The 18,133-nt window shown below is 47.5% G+C and overlaps 1 protein-coding gene across 6 annotated transcripts in view; it reads right to left on the bottom strand.

Moving 5' to 3' along the window:
* The window catches only part of pcdh1b (protocadherin 1b), a 140,523-nt gene that overhangs the window by 33,075 nt on the left and 89,315 nt on the right, over positions 1-18,133 (bottom strand). The window lies entirely within an intron of this gene.

Genomic DNA, 18,133 nt, shown 5'->3' with positions numbered 1-18,133 from the left:
GCACACAGATGCAGTCTCATATTGACCCTGCATAGAGAGAGCAGTGTTTCCCCTACCATTATATTAAGGGGGCGCCCCATCCCCTAATGGCACCCCCGGCCCCCCCTTGAAGGTCAAGCTAATTTTATTTTATTTTATTTTCTATATAGAGCCAGGTCACAACAGAAGTCCTTTAATTTTACCTTTCCTGTAGTACAGGTCTATACATTGTCCTTTCATTAAACAAACTAAATAGCCTCATGTTATTTATCTTATTTACACAACAGCCTGTCATTTTTGTCTCTACATGGTCACGCGTTTACAATTCTCCTCTGCTCTCTGTATCGCGCGTGGCAGAGTTCCGCCCCGATGCGTATGCACAGACACGTGCGCGCACACACAGGTGAACACACTCGCACCAGCGGACAGAGAGTCCACTATCGTTAAAAGAAACACATGAACACCATGAATCCTGTCGGTGTCCATCTGTGCCCTCCCCCCCAACCCCTACTCCCAAAGCTGTAAACCCAGGGGAAACACTGGAGAGGGTTCGAGCACAGACTGCTTCCAGCAGCACGCCTGAACTAATAGCCTGCCGCCCGAATTATAAGTCACACCAAGCGGCATGCAACAAACCCTGCTATGCGCAGTGGAATACCAGCGACCGCGTACAGAAGAGAACGTACCGCACTGTGTCCGGAACCCGCATGGTCCTCCAGAGGCATGGTGCATGACAAACCCATATGACTGAAGGGGGTGGGCTGGCAGAAAAGATGCTTTTTATGATCACACACAAATTAGAAATCCTTAGTAAGAATCACGCCTCCTGTATCCCACCCCCCCCCCCCCCAAACTCCACCTCCATCCACCACATCTGAGCTAAGGAGACTCACAACCTGTCAAACAGTTTGTACAACACCCTCCCCACCCCTCCATGCCTCAGAGGTCACCTTTTGACAAAATCGTTTACACTCTGGCAGCCAATTTGACCCTCCCCCACCCCTATGCCAGGTCCAGACTGTGACAGCACAGCAACTTAACAGAGGTCCCTCTCCATGTGAATAAAGCAGTCTTAAGTCAGAACACTGTCACTTTAAAGGGCCCATTATGCAAAGAGACTGGATATTAAGATACATCCTGCAAGACTGACAGGAAATCAAAGCAGAAAATGGTGCAGCGGTAGAAGAACAGGACTAATGTCCAGCTGACAGCACTTATCTGTCTAGGAGGGCAGACGCTGTCGCCCCCTTGGGGTCCTATAGTATGAAATATGGTCACATAAATGATTCACGTCGAAAGCAATGCATGGTTCTTTACATACTGGTACCCACTAAGCCAACAAATAATGTAGCAACAGCGTAATGAAGTTAAATCATCATTCATATCAAGAGTCTTATTAGGAAATCAAAAGTATAATAAAACTTAATCACTGGTCATGGAACGAGTGAATATTATTATCTGATATTAGAAGAGCCTTGTACCGCACAAAAAAACACACACAAATGGTTATTTACGCACAGAGGAAATCAAGCAAATCTCTATCTGTGTCTTGCGAGCTTCACAAGCAGGAAGGAGCTGATTCAAACCTCCAGGCTCGCAGAGCGAGAAAAGCGGAATAATTAGAGCCGGCTTTGCACGCTGCTACTTGGCCCCAACATCACCGTCTCCTGCTTTTTGTTTTTTTACCTCGATGTATGTTGTCAACATTGGGGGGTTGGAGGGTGCAGCTTGACTTCACTGATATGAACAAAATAGCAGTAATTTAAGACTTGTGCTAAAAAAAGCCCTGCAGTGATGGATTCAGACTATTTCCCAAACAGCCAGAGGAGGCAGGACAGGGGGCCTGAGAGATACACCCAGATCAGACCGCGGCTAGGCCATTGATTACAGCTTTCAGCGGCGGCAGGTCACCGACTGCAGCCTGGGGACATCCCTGTCATAGCCACTACCTTTGTTTAAAGGTAATCTGATTTTCACAAATTACAGGGAATGTGTGTACGTGTGTGTATTAGTGAGTGTGCAAGGAGGGTTTTGACCGGTGGGTGCAGTCTGTGAGCACCGCCCACATATATAGTCAGTGAGGCCTAAAAACATAAAATTCTCATGTGACAATATGTTTGGAGACGTCGAGAGGGAATGGAAGCAAGTGGGCGGGGCCAAATAAGCCTCAGGCCGTAATAGGTATCGGAAAACATTAGCTAGCGTCAGAGCAGAGCCACAGGCCAGAGTAATCACACCGCCACCCGAACATTATTAAAGCCCCTGCTGTCCCAGGGTGCTTGACAGGCTTTCGTGACAGGATCCAGTTTGGGGCGGAGCCTGAAGGTTCTCTGAGCCAATCAGCTGTGTGTTTGTGTGTGTGTGTGTGGGGGGGGGGCATGGCCGTAAACCATGGCGAGCCACACCAACGCATTATCCTACATGCCCACTAAGGACCAAGATGATGAATTACTCCTCATAAATTTCCATCTCTGCTTGCTGTTTAGCTAGGAAAATGACACAAATAAAGATTCATGCTTGCAATAAACAATTCCGCTGTCTGTCTGTATCACGGTAATAAGAGGCTCGCGTGTGACATTTCTGCTCTTCTCGCCATTCGGTGGATGAGGATGAAGGTGCCACATGTGCTTGTCCCTGACACTAACAAAATGAAAGGCGACGGCTCAGATTTTTTTTAATATCGCTGGCCACCATGTCCTTTGCCTAGCTCGAGATTCGAGGTATCTTTCTTGGCTGCCTTCCACTTTAGTTCTCTGTAATTAATCGGAAGGGGATCAGGCCCTTCACCTGGCTCAGCTGAATCCCGTCTGCCCTGTCCTATGCCTGGGATTAATGGCACTGGAACCCCAGTTCCTTTAGGAACAATGGGGATTTTGGCTCCAAGAATTCCATTTCAAGCCATTTAGGGTAGAGAATAAAAAATCCTGGCTTTCCAAGCCCCTCCTCCTGCTCACCGCCTGTTAATTTATACTGAGGATCTGCCATTTTGGCTCCTAAGTCCCTCACCGCCTGTTAGCTCACGCTGAGGATCAGCCATTTTGGCTCGCAGCTCCCACACTGCGTAGTAGCTTGAAATCAGGGTAAGCCATTTTGACCCCCTGAGCGCAGATTCACTTGTGCTTCAGCCGCAGAGCGATTCCCAAGAAAGGGCCGTCGTCTCTGCCCGGTCCTCAGACCCCGTTTAGAAAATAAAACTGCACTCGGATGCAATGTGGGATTTTTGTCGCCCTTTCTTTTTCACAGTCCGCTTTGTTTGTGGTTCTCTCCTCTATGTCCTTTGTTCCTTATCTTTGCTTGGCTTCCCTCTCCTCACTCTCTCTCCCTCTCTCTGTGAGCGAAACATATTGCGGACACGGTGGGACGCGAGGCAGCCTCAAACCCGCTGGCGGCAGCGGAGGCCACACTGCGGGAGTTCTTTTGTTGTGATCAGCGTGGCATGGGGAGGAGGCGGGGCTACCCACTCAGATCCATTGCGCCCCTGGAGCCCAGGGCACGGCGGCCCTGCAAAGAAGAGCCAGCTCCCAGCACGGCCTCGTCACCCGCGCCCACTCATGCGTCCCTCTGGCAGAGGGTAGGAACACCACGCCCAGGTCTAGGGTTGGGGGAAAAAGTCGGCCGCAGATGGGGGTGGGGGGTTGACATCTGAACAGGACACAGCATGGGGGCGCTGCTGGACTTCAAAATTTTGCTTATGATGGTCCTGCGCCCTTGCCTATAAGCACAGAGCTGGGGATGCAGGCTGCTTTGTCCAATCAGTTTGCTCGTGAGGCCCGTCCCGGCACCCTGGGAATGAGGTGTGGGGGCCCAGGCACAATGCAGACGGACAGCAGCCGAGTCCAGCCCCATGCGGCTTCCTCCTTATAGAACAAAGAGAAACCAGAGCAGCTGTGGCCCCCTTAAAACAATACAGATCAGGACTTCCGCTGCATTGGTGGACACAGCTGCGCAAACACGACCCGCCATGTCGACTCCTTTGGCGGGACAAGGAACGAGTCCCAATCTCAGGGGGGCGCAGTCCCTCAGGTGGACCTGTGACATCATAGTGCCCATTATACCCCACAGACACAAATGTATCCTGTCCCCTCAACTGTAAATCTCTACCAGGACCAAGTCTTGGCAGGATCCACACACACACAGACACACACACACACACACACACACACAGACACACACACACGAAAGCCTAGAGTCAGAGAAAAATCAGCAGAGGAAAAGACACGTCCCATTAAACACTTGGCATGTGAACCGTCGCTATATAAAAGTGAACAGAATCCATGGAGAAACCTAAGGGTCAGAAACACTCCTCTTATCTCTCCTGCATCTAGCCAGCATAACGAGAAGCGGAGAGATAGCAGGCGGGAAACTCCACGGTCAGTGCGTAATGATGTCTGAGGAGCAGCCGCGGGAGGGGGGTGCCGTTCCGTCCATGCTGGAGCTGGACCCAGACCCCGTGTCATCCCGCACACACCAACACTTCGGAAAGTGAGATTTATCGAACAAAACAGAGAGGCTCATCTGCCCGCGGGCCAAGTCTCCATGCCAACCACTCGCGATTAATCCTCTTAAGGAGAATCTTCTTCCCTGGCCCTCGAGAGCACGCTTGTTGACATTACTAATGCCCCCCCCCCCCCCCCCAAAAAAAAATTCCTTGTCACACGGCATTATACCAGCATCTTGATCCTGGTATTACATACCCTGTGAAACACTCTCAGTCAATACCAGTATCGTTTCCTCGCCAAAACACTCTCTACACAGCCAAAGGTACCTCACATGCTATTTTTTTAAATTACACACATGTGCATGTCCATTTCTGTGTCTCTGTGTACATGGGTAATGGCAGGACAGTACAGTGGCCTTGTTTCACTGAGATTTTAGTAAAACTCCGAACAGAAACACTGGAAGTACAAATATTTTATATGGACATGAATATGTCTGGCTTAGCTAAGCTAAATTTTGAAATAAAAAAAAACATTATGTTTATGTTACTGTTTCTTGCAAAATGATACACCATTCACATTTGTGCTGGTATCCAAGGAGTTCTGCCGTTCAAAGTTTTATTGGGCCTGGTGTCACCAACCTGTACAATTAGCCGTTAAACAGAAGCACTTATTTCAGCCGGGGATTGATGTGGGTTTTCACAGCAAATTGGAACCAACTGCTAACACGGGTGCTGTTTGCATAAATCAGAAGGGTGCTAATTACAACGATCAACAAGTTTATGACAGGGTCGAACGACAGCAAAACATTCAGGCTGTAAACATCTCTCCCCTCACGCTGCTCAGTACGATGAGTTCTGCATCCTTTGGCAGTGCATGTTGGGAAGGTTTGTGTGACATACATATGGCTGTACACATCAGGACAGCATACATCAGTACACATCAGCATTGAACACATCAATGCAGTTTTTCTGTGGTCCAAATAATTCATTGAGAATACATGCTTGAATTTCTTAAATTGTGTCAATTTAACCGTTTCTTAAAACTGTTCAAAAAATTTGATTACAAAACATTCAAAAATGAAACTATGAAATAAAATAGCTGGGAAATAGGGAATAGGGAAATAAAAGAGCTGCCCTGGAGAGTAGCAAATTTAGCAGGCCACCTCGCCCGCCCCCAAGACACCCCAGTCTTTCCTGTTCAGCCAATGGCCCATGTTCTGGCACCATTATGTGACCCGTAATGTGCCTTTCATACCCTAGAGTACTGAGGAATTCTCCTGCTGTCCTGCCCAGTGGTGAGAAGCACCCCGTCCTGATACACAGACTCACACCAAGCACTCCAGCAGCCTCCAGGAACAGGCCTACTGGCCGACCTTTCCAGCCAATGCGAAGGCTCCTCCACACCCCAAGCAAGAGAAGACCTTTACTAGGCGAATGAAAAAACAGTGAAGTGATGCATCACATGAAGCCAGTTACTGTTTCACGTGATAAACCTGCAGTATATGTTCCTGCAGTCAGTCCCTTAGGCTGCGTTCACACTGCAGGCCTTAATGCTCAATTCTGACTTTCTTTGCTCAGATCGGATTTTTTGTTTGCCTGTTCACATTTCTTTGTTTAATGTGGGCGATATCAGATTTCAATGTGAACGATTCACTATACTGAACTGGCCCGTGTGCACACAAAACCACAGAGATGCAATGACGTGCCTGCCTAAAAACAAAGACGTCACTTTACCGATTCGAAAACTGCCTGGTTATGATATGAGCCTTCCAATTTTGCCTGAACAGATTTATCTCCCCAAATACTTATTAAATCCAGCACCTCACTGTCCCTCCACTGGCCAACTTCTGTGCTCTCCAGGTTTGGAATTCTGATGGAGACATATGGTGACTTCCGCCAATGTAAAAGTTGCATGAATTCCGATTTCGCTGTTCAGACTGAGGTCGCATTGCAAAAAATCAGACCTGTATCCGATTTGTGACCACATACTGAAGTGGCCCAAATCGGAATTGAAAAAATCGGATTCCGTGTGACTGTTCACATTGTCATGAAAAAATGCAATCTGAGTTACATATCAGCAAAAAAATTAGATTTGGGCCACATCTGTCCTATAGTGTGAATGTAGCCTAAGTAAACCTGTGAACCGTATTCCTGTGGTCACTCCCTTTATAAACCCTTGAACCGTATTCCTGCAGTCAGTCCCTCAGTAAACATGTGAGCCATGTTCCTGTGGTCACTCCCTCAGTAAAGCACTGAACCGAATTCCTGTGGTCATACCCTCAGTAAACTTGTGAACCATGTTCCTGCGGTCACTCCCTCAGTGAACCCGTGAGTCGTGTTCCTGCAGTCATACCCTCAGTAAACCCATGAACCGTATTCCTGTGGTCACTCCCTCTGTAAATCTGTGAACCATACTCATGCGGTCACTCCCACTGTAAATCTGTGAACCATACTCATGCGGTCACGCCCTCTATAAATCTGTGAACCATGCGGTCACTCCCTCTGTAAATCTGTGAACCACACTCATGTGGTCACTCCCTCTGTAAATCTGTGAACTATACTCATGCGGTCACTCCCTCTGTAAATCTGTGAACCATACTCATGCGGTCACTCCCTCTGTAAATCTTTTAACCATACTCATGTGGTCACTCCCTCTGTAAATCTGTGAACCATACTCATGCGGTCACTCCCTCTGTAAATCTGTGAACCATACTCATGTGGTCACTCCCTCTGTAAATCTGTGAACCATACTCATGCGGTCACTCCCTCTGTAAATCTGTGAACCATACTCGTGTGGTCACTCCCTCTGTAAATCTGTGAACCATACTCATGTGGTCAGTCCCTTGGTAAACCTGTGATCCACTATCCTGCAGTCAGTCCCACGGTAAACCAGAGATCCACCTGCCTGTGGTCACTCCGTCAGTTAACCTGTGATCTTTGGCCATGTGCTGCTTCCAGCAGTAACCAGACAGAGGCTGGCTGAGGAGCCAGAGCAAACAAATCTGTCCCATTTGTACACGCTGGCGTGTTCTTAACCTTTGGTCAGCCATTTCAGCCAAAGCAGGCCCTTTGCCAGCAGAGGGCTCCCAGGTGATTGAATATTGAATATTGAACATTTCCCCCTTTTGGCAGGAAAAAGGTATATTTTGGCAGTCTAAAAAGGTTTTGACCCGGCACTGGGAGGAATAGGGAAGGAGCTGGCATGTATCCATTCATCTGACATCATTCCATGGTTGTGCTGGAAAAAAATGTATTTAAAAACACACACACAATATATATATATATATATATATATATATATATATATATATATATATATATATATATATATATATATATATATAAGCAAATCTCAGATGACCTCCAAAAACAATCAGTCAACAAATGTCCAGCTATGCAGAAAATGTTTAATGTGCCAAATGCGGGATAAGTTATCCCAAAATGACCCCCAAATGACCCAAAGTTAATGTCCTTCACAAGCCACAGCAGCATCAGCAACAGTAGAAGCAGAGGCAGCAGCAAGCTGTGTGATTCAGCACCTTTCCACAAGCCAGACAGAGATGGGCTGAATTCTACAGGGCATTTTTATTTTAAAAACAAACCATTTGATTTGCGTGACTAATGCCTGCCTGTTGCTGCAGTATGACACTAGTAACATTCGATTATGTGGATCTGAGCTTCTGGCTATAATATTTCCATTTTAATTTTGCTAACTAATTTACTATAATTTTTGCATATATTCAAATTTCAGAAATGTGTAGGCTGACTATTACTGATGAATTTTAAAAACTGCTTCCTACATTCCTCAACCCCCAATAGCTGTGTGGCTCCCTATTTGAATAATCCAGTCCTTTCGGTCCTAATCACTCACATCAGTATTATATTCAAGTCAAGCCATCGGTAAGAGCAGCATGCACTGTAATATGTCCATGGGTAACAGTGTGCCACATAACGAATGACTCTGTAGTTTTAACAAGTCTATTTAGAAACGCAATCTATCTGATCAATCTCTCTCTCTCTCTCTCTCTCTCTCCCCCTCCCTCCCTCCCTCCCTGGACACGCATTATCTCCGATATCCTTCTGTCCACAACCATAGACAGACTTGTAATTTCTGTTTTAAACTCACTATGAATATCCATGGTTATAAATAGCATCCTTTTATTTTCAATCATTATATGTCATCTTGAAAATGTTTCATCTGGCATGCTTAAATCATTTCCAGGTTTTTTTGCATATTATGGTAGTTATTATCATCCGTGTTTAATTGGATTTAATTCAGGGACAATTAACCTATTGTCCCTGAAGTTTGCCATTAAGTGCACGCAGTTCTGCAGTGAGTTTTCCTTTTATAGCTTTCACAGGACACGGGATAGGATAGGTCATGCTAACCTACTGCTCATTATAGCATCTTAGCCGAAACGCTGAAAGGTCACGCAAAAGAACCTTCGCATAAAAGACGGCAGGACGGATTTTAAAAAGCGAAAACCTGCTTAAAATGACACAAGACCAATGCTAAGCCAAAAAATCAAGCCTCTGTGGGCAGACTCCGGGCGTATTTTAACAAACGGGGACAAGGCCTCGGTTTCTGCGTCCTCAGGATGTGGAAAGGCAGCAACAATAGCCTGCATTCACGCAAATGTGAATGGAATCCCGCTAGCGTGGAAACGTCCACCAGCTTAACTGGCTGAGCCAAGGGTTTAGAAAACATTATTAAACTGCTAAAGAAGCAGTGCAGGTGAAGTAATCAGGCAAAATCAGAGTGGACCACTTCACTCAGAAACAAAGCCAAATATTCTCAACTAAATACTCACTTCACAATAAACATTCTAACCGATCATGTGATGTGTGTATACGTCCTTCGGACATAGGACTCCGATTAAAAATACAGCTCAGAATAATTACCGAAACAGAGAAATACATTACTTAGAGACACACAATGGCAGTTTTGTAATGAGAATCACACAGCAAGCAAATCGGACACTGACCACCTCAGTCCAGGGAGCCTCCAGGTTACAAACAAGTTCGGTTCCCAAAGTAGTTAAGTCAAATTTGTAACTATGTCGGAAAAATAGTAATACAATACGCAATAATGATAACACTTATACAGTAATAATAAAAGTAACTACATACTGTACTATACCTCAAGACAACGAACCGCTGAAGCCACGCGATGTTTTCACGAATGTTACGAAGTAGCGTGTTCGTTCGTTATTACGCACCATTGTACTTAACCCTAATTTTTTATATGATAGGAACATACAGCCACAAAGTCTAAGTACAAGATGTCCGTAAGTCGGAAGTTTTTCACCTGAGGTCTGTCTCTATACAGACCTCTCTATGGTCTGGTATATGAATCTATTTTGTGTCATAAATGCTATTTTAATGAGAGGATATACATTATTATTATTATTATTATTATTATTATTATTAAGGAATCATAACTGTTAATCAAGGCTTGTTTTGACTTCACAGCCCGGTGCCATCAGCTTCCAAGCAGCTGTTTTCTTTGACGCGTTCTGCTATGCAGCCCTTGGCAGGACTTTCCAGTCCTGTGGGTTCTGAATTCGAAAGGAGAAGCCGGGACAGGGAGGGAGGTCTTTGGTATGTTTGTGTTTGGGAAGCCGTGTGCTGGGTGTTGGTGTGGGTGCACACTGCATGGCGACAGACAGTAACAACACTGGAACCTTTGTGTTGGTCTATCGCTCCATCTATTCTATCCCTCTTGACCGTAGTTATCGCATTGATCTTACTGGTTGTAATTCCTGCAAATCCTGTGTATACTGTGGAGTCTTTATACCACATATACATTCTAGTTCTTATCTATTTTGTTTTTATGTTGTCTATGGATCTTGTTTATTCTGTTTATCTTTTCATGCATACTACCCTTGTTACTGTACTCTTTACTGTTGGACTAATGTCGTTTCCTCCCAGGGGATCAATAAAGTATATTGTCAATGAATCAATCACAGCAAAATAAGCCAATCGTGTGTTTTTGTGTCATGGGAGCTGGGGAGGACGTAGAAACGGCGGAGTAGGTGTGTATATGTTGATGTGACATGTGACAGCTGACTGGCTGTGTTCCTATATCAGATTGATGCGGTTCATTATATGTGTATGTATTGCATTTTTAACAGTGTGTGTGCTGCTTGCGTGAGGCAAGTGTATAGTGCTTTTGTGAATGACATGTGTGTGCTTGTTGTGCTGCTCTTACTCTGTTAGGTTAAGACACCCAGAGGGGAGCCACGTCTGACCACCCCTGCCGTATCCGTCATGTCACTGTCCTCGTCACATGACCAGCTATGACAAAGTGTTCTTCCCCTCAGTTTATGAATCTCACTCCCCCAAACTCAATTAAATTACATTTGGTTCAATTCTCCCACAAACAGCTTTACCCAAAGTGACAAATATTTCGTACTTGTCGTATCCAAACCGCATGCAACCACCTTTACGGTGTTCATGTGGCATCCCAGGACATGAACCTAGAACCATTTTACCACAAGCTGTTTCCTTAATGCCCCTATGTCACCTGCTACCACACCCAGAGCACCTTCTACAGAAGCGGCTCTCTCTTCCTGGTACCAGACAACTCGTCATCAGCCACCTCTGGTGAAACAGCATGTGTCATCCACACCAGAATGGTTACACATCTTCCCACACCATGTCAAGGTTTGATTCTTATCTACGTTCCTGAGCTAACTGACTATGCCTCTTGCAAAACTGAAAGGTGCAGTTATAATGCATGACTTACTTGTATGTTTGCTTAACCTCTGACCGCCATCGCCTGTTCATTTCATCCCTGTTACATCTACGGTGAGTTCTTCAGAAACCTTGGTGAAAAAACAAACCAAAGCCCCATAATGCCATGTGCATCAGGAGGTGGTGGTGGTGGGGGGGCAGTAAACAGTCCTCTCTTCCCACCAGACTTATCTCCAACCATTGTTTTCCATCCTGGGGGGGGGCATTCGGAGGACGAAGACTAAGCCCCTTTCCAGCCACAAAACGTGGCCTGGGCATCTGCTCCCCGAGTCAGTGGCCAGCGGGGCACCGGACCTCCATCTCGCTGACAACACGGCAGAATGAGCTCCATCACTTTAAGACCCTGTTACATCATCGCTTGCCCGGCCTCAGACGTCGCGTCCCGCTGCAGTAGATACTTGAGTCGATCCTTATCTTATCCCAGCCATACAATATGCAGCAGCTACTAAGAGATATAGATTAATGGAGTTCTCATTAATTAGTTTTTTTCCTAACCACCACCCCCCCCTTTCCAACTGCCACCCCCAGCCCGTTGATTGGATTACATCTTCCTTGCCAGAAAAGGCACACACGCCAACGATCCGTGTAATTCCAGTGTTCCTGATCTCTAAGTGGATTTGCTCCGTGCTCCATATGCCATCAACGAACACCGCGGCTGGCTCCCATACCGGCAGACCGTGCTGCATCCAGTGGTAACAATTTCAACACCTGCCTAGTTCCCCCCGACCTGGTCATCTTCCTTCCGGAACATTCTGGAGACTTCCGAAGGAAATAACAAAACATAGCCAGCTATTTTGTGGGCATAAGTGCATCTGTGTATATGCGTGTGCATTGGTGGAATAAGGGCCTCTCTGTGACTTAAGGACATCCACCGATATAAAGCAGGTAAATCGTATGGCTGTCGGATCTCGATTAACGAGTCTGCTGGGCGGATTAATTAATTAATTATGTTAACACAGACGGGGTTGTCACACCAGGGAGCATCAGTGAGCTTCATTAGAAATGATCCCGTAACAGTAATTTCGTAGTAATAATTAATTACGGCCCTCATTGTATTTCCTCGCACCTGACCTAAAAGGAGGCTGTCAAGACTCGGAGAGTCTGAAAATGCACAAATATGACAAGGCAGAGCGTCTGTCTGTAATTAAACAGACCCTCGTTTCATGGCGGGTTGTTTGCATCTGGCTGGCAGGCCGACGGCGAGGCGGAGAGTCATTAACAGTCGCCGGGGTGAATGGAGCAGCTCTCCTAAGGTCTCCAAACTCAACGCACATTCAGAGGAATAAAATATTAAGGCTTTTAGTTCCTTCTCCAGAGCCGATATTTCTGAGCTTCCCAGCCGAAGTTTTAAAACACAAAAAAGGATGAGAATCCCTCGTAGCATCTCTGCCCCTGTGCCTCGCATAGGTGAGGCTGCCCCGTTAGCGCTGGCTTGGCCTCGTTTGCATACTTCCCATTGTGCCCTGCAGCCCTGTTCCCTATAAAAAAATAATAACAGGTTGAGGAAGAGCAGCCTCAGAGTGAGAGTGAGGGTGGGGGGGGGGGGGTGCATGCTCTGCTGGATGCCCAAGGTAAAAAAAGGCAAACTGATGGGCATCCTAATCTTACAAAAATAAAGAGAAGCAGAAAACAATAGTCATGGACCACATGCGACTCATTTCCCAGAGACAGGAGAGCCTAGAGCCATGGAACGTGCTGGGTGTCAGAGCGGGGGCAGCCCATACAAGAGTAGCAGAGGGGGGCGTCTCTGAGCTTTGCTGCTAGTGAGGGTGATCCTCTCCTGGACCGGCACTGAGCACGACCGGGGAGGACCGCTCCATGAACCATGAGCAAGAGGCCTGAATGTAGCAGGAGGGGTACCAGCCACCCAGCTCCATGCACGCACTAGCATGTGGCATCGCTCCCCATCAACCACGAGTGGTACATCCCATATACCCGGGATTATGGTAGCAGCACAAATCTGTCAGACAGAAACCTGACCAGGAATTAAGAAAACTAAGTACAGAAGAGCAAGAGAATACTTTATTGCATTTTCCATGAGACACACAGACAGATCAGAGCAAGCTTGGGGGTCAGCCAGCAGGTAGTGCCCCTGAAACTGGGGGTTGGGGGCCTTGCACAGGAGACCATCGGTGACATCAGTTTGCTGGCCCTGGGATTTGAACCGGTGACCTTCTGATCACAGTCAGGCACCCGCCCTCAATTTTCATGCCTCAATCACAATCACCACAATCGCAACATGGAACCCTCATACTGTGTACATCACCGACTGAGCTCCTAGGTCAAAAGTTGACCACGTACGTGTGCCAGGGGGGTACTCTGGAAGGGGGGTAGCACCAAGCCAGAAAATCAGTCAGGGATGCTTCTGGCACTCCTGGGGGGTCACCCAAGGCCCGAGCATTTCATATAGGACCCAAAATACATCTGGCGTCCACAAAACGGCAAGGACTAAATAGGCTCCAGCTCCACCCACTTTGCCAACTGTCACTCATCTTCTCCCTACTGGGGGGAGCTGTTGATGGCAGGGGAGGGGAGTTGGGGCAGGTAGGCTGGTCGCCGAAGCCGAGGAAGAAAGAGAAGCTTATTTTTCTCCATTTTTTCCAGCTCCCTTAAAGCACAGGCTTTCTCCGTAAGCTCATTGTAGTGCAAATCGCATTTTAATTAGGTCTATCCCCTGCTAACAATCTGCCTCCTCCCCCGGGCCTGACCGGATTACCTGGCAAGGTCCCGTCCACCTAAGCTGCTCAGTTCCAGCTCTTTAACCGTGTACCCGCTGGTCTGCCATGCCTGATCAGCCCTGTCTGCCTCTGCACTGCCGGATGGGCCCCCGTAATGGGCTTTTCAGCTTCTGTGGATAATGAGCGGCCCGTAACTGGGCTTACCTGACCGGCCGACAGCCCACGGAGGCAGCACCCGTGGACCGTGTGCCCAAACGCCCCTTTTCAAATACAAGTTTTGTTGTCATTGCTGGTGCAGGGAAAAGGGACATACATTATAGATTTGAAGCGTGTAGTCGAGGGGTGTGGAACGGGATCCGGCAGGAGCGAGGCGGATTCGGATCAAACGCGTGCCAACGGGAGCTCCTGCCCGCTCCATCGGGCCTCATCGGCGCGGAGCTGAGAGCATGCCGACGCGGATGTGACATTTTAATATCAAATGCTAGCGTGCGCCGTGTCTGATTAACATATGCGTAGATGAAAGGCTTCTCCCACAGGGCCTGAGGCTGTGGAGGCGGGGGAGAGATGAGTCGCCTTTCTGTGTGCAGAGATTGGCAGGTGGGTGCAGCAATCCAGCGAATCAGATGCGAGTTTAGTCCGCCCACCTGCTACTTTAGCCCCACCCACCAGTGAGAGGGGAAAATGAAAACTTCCTCCAAAAAGGGCCGTGTGTGCATAACCAGAAGCAAATTAGCTCGTGATTTGCGTCTGTTTATTCAGCGCATGTGGGCATATGTGCATCTGTGTATATGCGCAGGCATCGGTGGAGACACAAGGGGCATGGTTCTTGGCACAGAAACTCCGCCCTCTGCCTCTGTGGACCGGCTCTGGGGATGAAGATTTCGGCTGCGGTGTGGAATCGCTTCCTAAGTTACAGCAACACATGCAAGATCAGCAAACTCTCAGCAGCGTCACATGCCCATCAAAGCTGAACCTGTGACTGGGATAGTAATGGTTCAGCCTGGAAATAGCACGTTTTCTCATTCGGTTGTTGTGGGGATTTTTTTTCCACTCCATACAGCCAGATAAGAAATCAATGATCAACATGTGAAACGGAGGAAGAGAAGGTCATCTCAGTCACATTCCTTGGAGTTCTGCTGGACCCTGTCCACCTCACTCACAGCAGATTCACAATCTGGAGCGTCAGGGGCAGAGGAAATGTCACTTTGGAGAGGGGATTATTTTAGGTCAGGTTGGATAAGCTCCCAGCTTTTGTTCAGCACTGCCCCCCATACCCTAAATCCCACTAAAGTCCCAGAATTGAAGATTAGGTCCAGGTTAAGGCATGCTTTAAACAGAGTAGGTCAGTATCCAGCACAGGCAGACTGAGGTTTTGATGTGCCAGGGGAGGGCTGATAGATAACTCATGTACTGTACCTTGTCCTCAGATACCTACCAGGCCCAGCAAAACAACCCTGCTTTTTTAGTGTGATCTGTGTTTTGACGAAGGAATGAACTGCAGCAAGATGCCAGAACTTCAATCTGAGACTGACGCCAGCCTCCCAATGGCCAAATCGTAACACCTAAGATCCTGGCCAGCTTTGGGCACCCAGTCAGCGATTTTACCATGTACATATGGCCAGCGATTCTGTGTGGAGCCTCCTTAAGTGACAGAGTAGATATGTTTGATGCAACATTAATTATTCAGTTCACAATATTTTCTTGTCCCAAGTCCCAGAGTAATGCCGCCTCCCCTTGAGATTTAAACCCATAACCCTATGGGTTGTGTAAGTGGCCCTTTAATTGCTGCATCACCTGCCGCTATAAACCCCAGGGATGCAGGGTGCAGAGATGCAATGCTGTTGTTGTTGTTTTTGTGTGTGTGTGCTTTTGCAAAACCGTAACCTAACGCGGGGTGGGGAGGCCAGGGGTGACCCATGTGACCATGCAGGGAATGCTGGGATACATTTAAAGCCTGTGATTAGCCTGGATAAAAGCCCTTGGGTACCAAAGGGCAGAAATGTGCTATTTTGGGTTCCTGACAAAGAAAATGAAAAAAAAAGTTGGCCGTTCTTATCTCCAATAGACTTTCATTTCTGAGACGTCCTCTTCGGCTCCGGCGGCCCCGGGACACAGGTCTGACCCTGCTTTGCGGACTCACTCAGCACCGCTCCCATTGTACTGTTCCGAGGAAAGATGAACTCGTCCCAACACAGCGGGTTGGCAGCCATAAACAGATTGTTTTAACGTTGATGCAGAACCGCATATATTGATTTTAGTGGCTGAAACACACGGTCTGTGGATTCATAACAGGAAAAAGATGGCTAGTACCCCAGTGGCTAATTGTGCTCCCTTTTGTTTATTATTATTATTATTATTATTATTAATATTATTATCAGCTTAATTTATCATATTAGGCTATTTGGAATGCTAGATCTTCTTATAGTTGTTGAGAGACGTCGAGATACGACCTCTTGCAGCATTAATGTTCAGACATATCAAATGACCTGTGTTCCCCTGGCGATTGTGTTGTTGTTGATTTGATGGATGCTGCTGTCCTTGAGGGACCCCTGACCATAACTTTTGTTTTAACGAGTCCCCCCACCCCCCCCACCCCGCCACACACATGCACAGCCCCAGACACCATGGTCCCCAAACGGACCCGCGACACCCCACCTAACGTGGCCTTACTGCAGAGTCCGCTTACTCACCGCTGCCCCCCCCTCCCCCGGCTCCCTTCCCCACTGTCCACCCTGGGACCTAAACACCACAAACAACAGCACCTGTGGTCCACTTGGGAAGCAAGATTACCAGGCAACCCCACCCCCCCCCCCCCCCCCCCCCCCGGATCTAAGCCACCTGCCCGGAGATAGTTAACCACCTGCCTGGGCACAGCTGGCCACACTCCTGGAGACTGATAGCGATCTGCTCAGAGATCACTACCCACAATCCCTGAGAGAAACAGTCACCTGTCCAGTGGAGAGCTTCATGCAGTCGCAAACAGAAGACAGAATCACACGCGGCCCGGCCAAAGCTCACACCCTCGTATGCTCCACAGACTGCCGATCTCCTCCTCTGCCTCCTTCCTCTCTGATTTACACCCTCCGCGGACCAGGGTAGGGTTTTAGAGCACCAGGGTTCTGCAGATAAGCTTACGGAAACAGTGACTGGGGCTGTATAAATCCAGCGTGCCCGGACGCACAAGACTGGAGGGGGCAGCAGGGGGAGATACATCACGCCGCCCCACCTCCTAAACCACTGCTGTATTCCCATAGCCTGACCGAACCAGGTCCGAAATCCAACACGGCAACGTCGCATTTATTTCGCAGAGCATAGCCAATAATATGAAAATCATCAAGCAACGTTAAGAGAGCTTGTCGTGTAATACCGCCATTGTACAAAGTAGCATGATGCGGATATTTAATATTCCACAATTCCTCCCCGGGGATCAATAAAGCTCATCTTAATCTTAAACCTGCCACTGATGTAATGAGGCGGTCAGTGGTTCAGGAGACAGGGACTTGGGTACATCTGTGGGTCTGATATATACATCTGTAGAGTTATGCTAAGAACAGAGCTAGTGTATCACAGGAAAATTATTGGTCTATGACCTCTGACCTATGACATGTCACTAAGGCATGCGCATTAAAGGTCACGTCCACTGATAGAGATGCGCGAGGTGACAATGGCAGATAAAGTGGCAGAGAAGGTGAGCTGCTCTAATTCGGGCCAGTGTCCCCTATCATTGACCCTTATCTCGACCACCAACAACAACCCCCCTGACCATCCCCATCAGCTCCATTGCCTGACACTAGACCTCTCTGTCACCTTCTCCCACTGCCGCCTGTGTCTTCGTCATCCGCACCAGAGCTCTGTCACCAACTGTTGCCATTAGCACCTGAGGACCAGCTTCAGCAAAAGCATCTCCTCCCTCTCCAGTGGCACCACCCACATAAACACACCATGTTTCTTTCATCCTCTGGCAAGACATTCTCATAATTAATTAGGTATAAAGAAGGATTCCCCCGACCCCGAAACAACCCAGCACTTATTATCTATTTCACAGATCTGCATCCCCAGCTTAGAGTGAATTTCGCCCGGGTTTAGCTGCTTTCCACGCTGTCTACATGTAGCTTATATATAATCTACAGTGGCATTTCCATTGCCCTAGATTTTGCTAATTTGGAAGATTAAACTGAAGGGCTGTTACTGGAAACACTCAAGTTTCGAGAAGAAAAAGTAAAATAAAAAAATACTCATATATCACTAAATTAGTTTTACTCTGGTTTAAGGTAATACCTAG

Source organism: Brienomyrus brachyistius, chromosome 10 (assembly GCF_023856365.1).
Source record: "Brienomyrus brachyistius isolate T26 chromosome 10, BBRACH_0.4, whole genome shotgun sequence".
Classification (NCBI taxonomy): Eukaryota; Metazoa; Chordata; class Actinopteri; order Osteoglossiformes; family Mormyridae; genus Brienomyrus; species Brienomyrus brachyistius.
The sequence above is the reverse complement of the archived record's forward strand: the minus strand, read 5'-3'. Positions and strand labels throughout refer to the sequence as shown.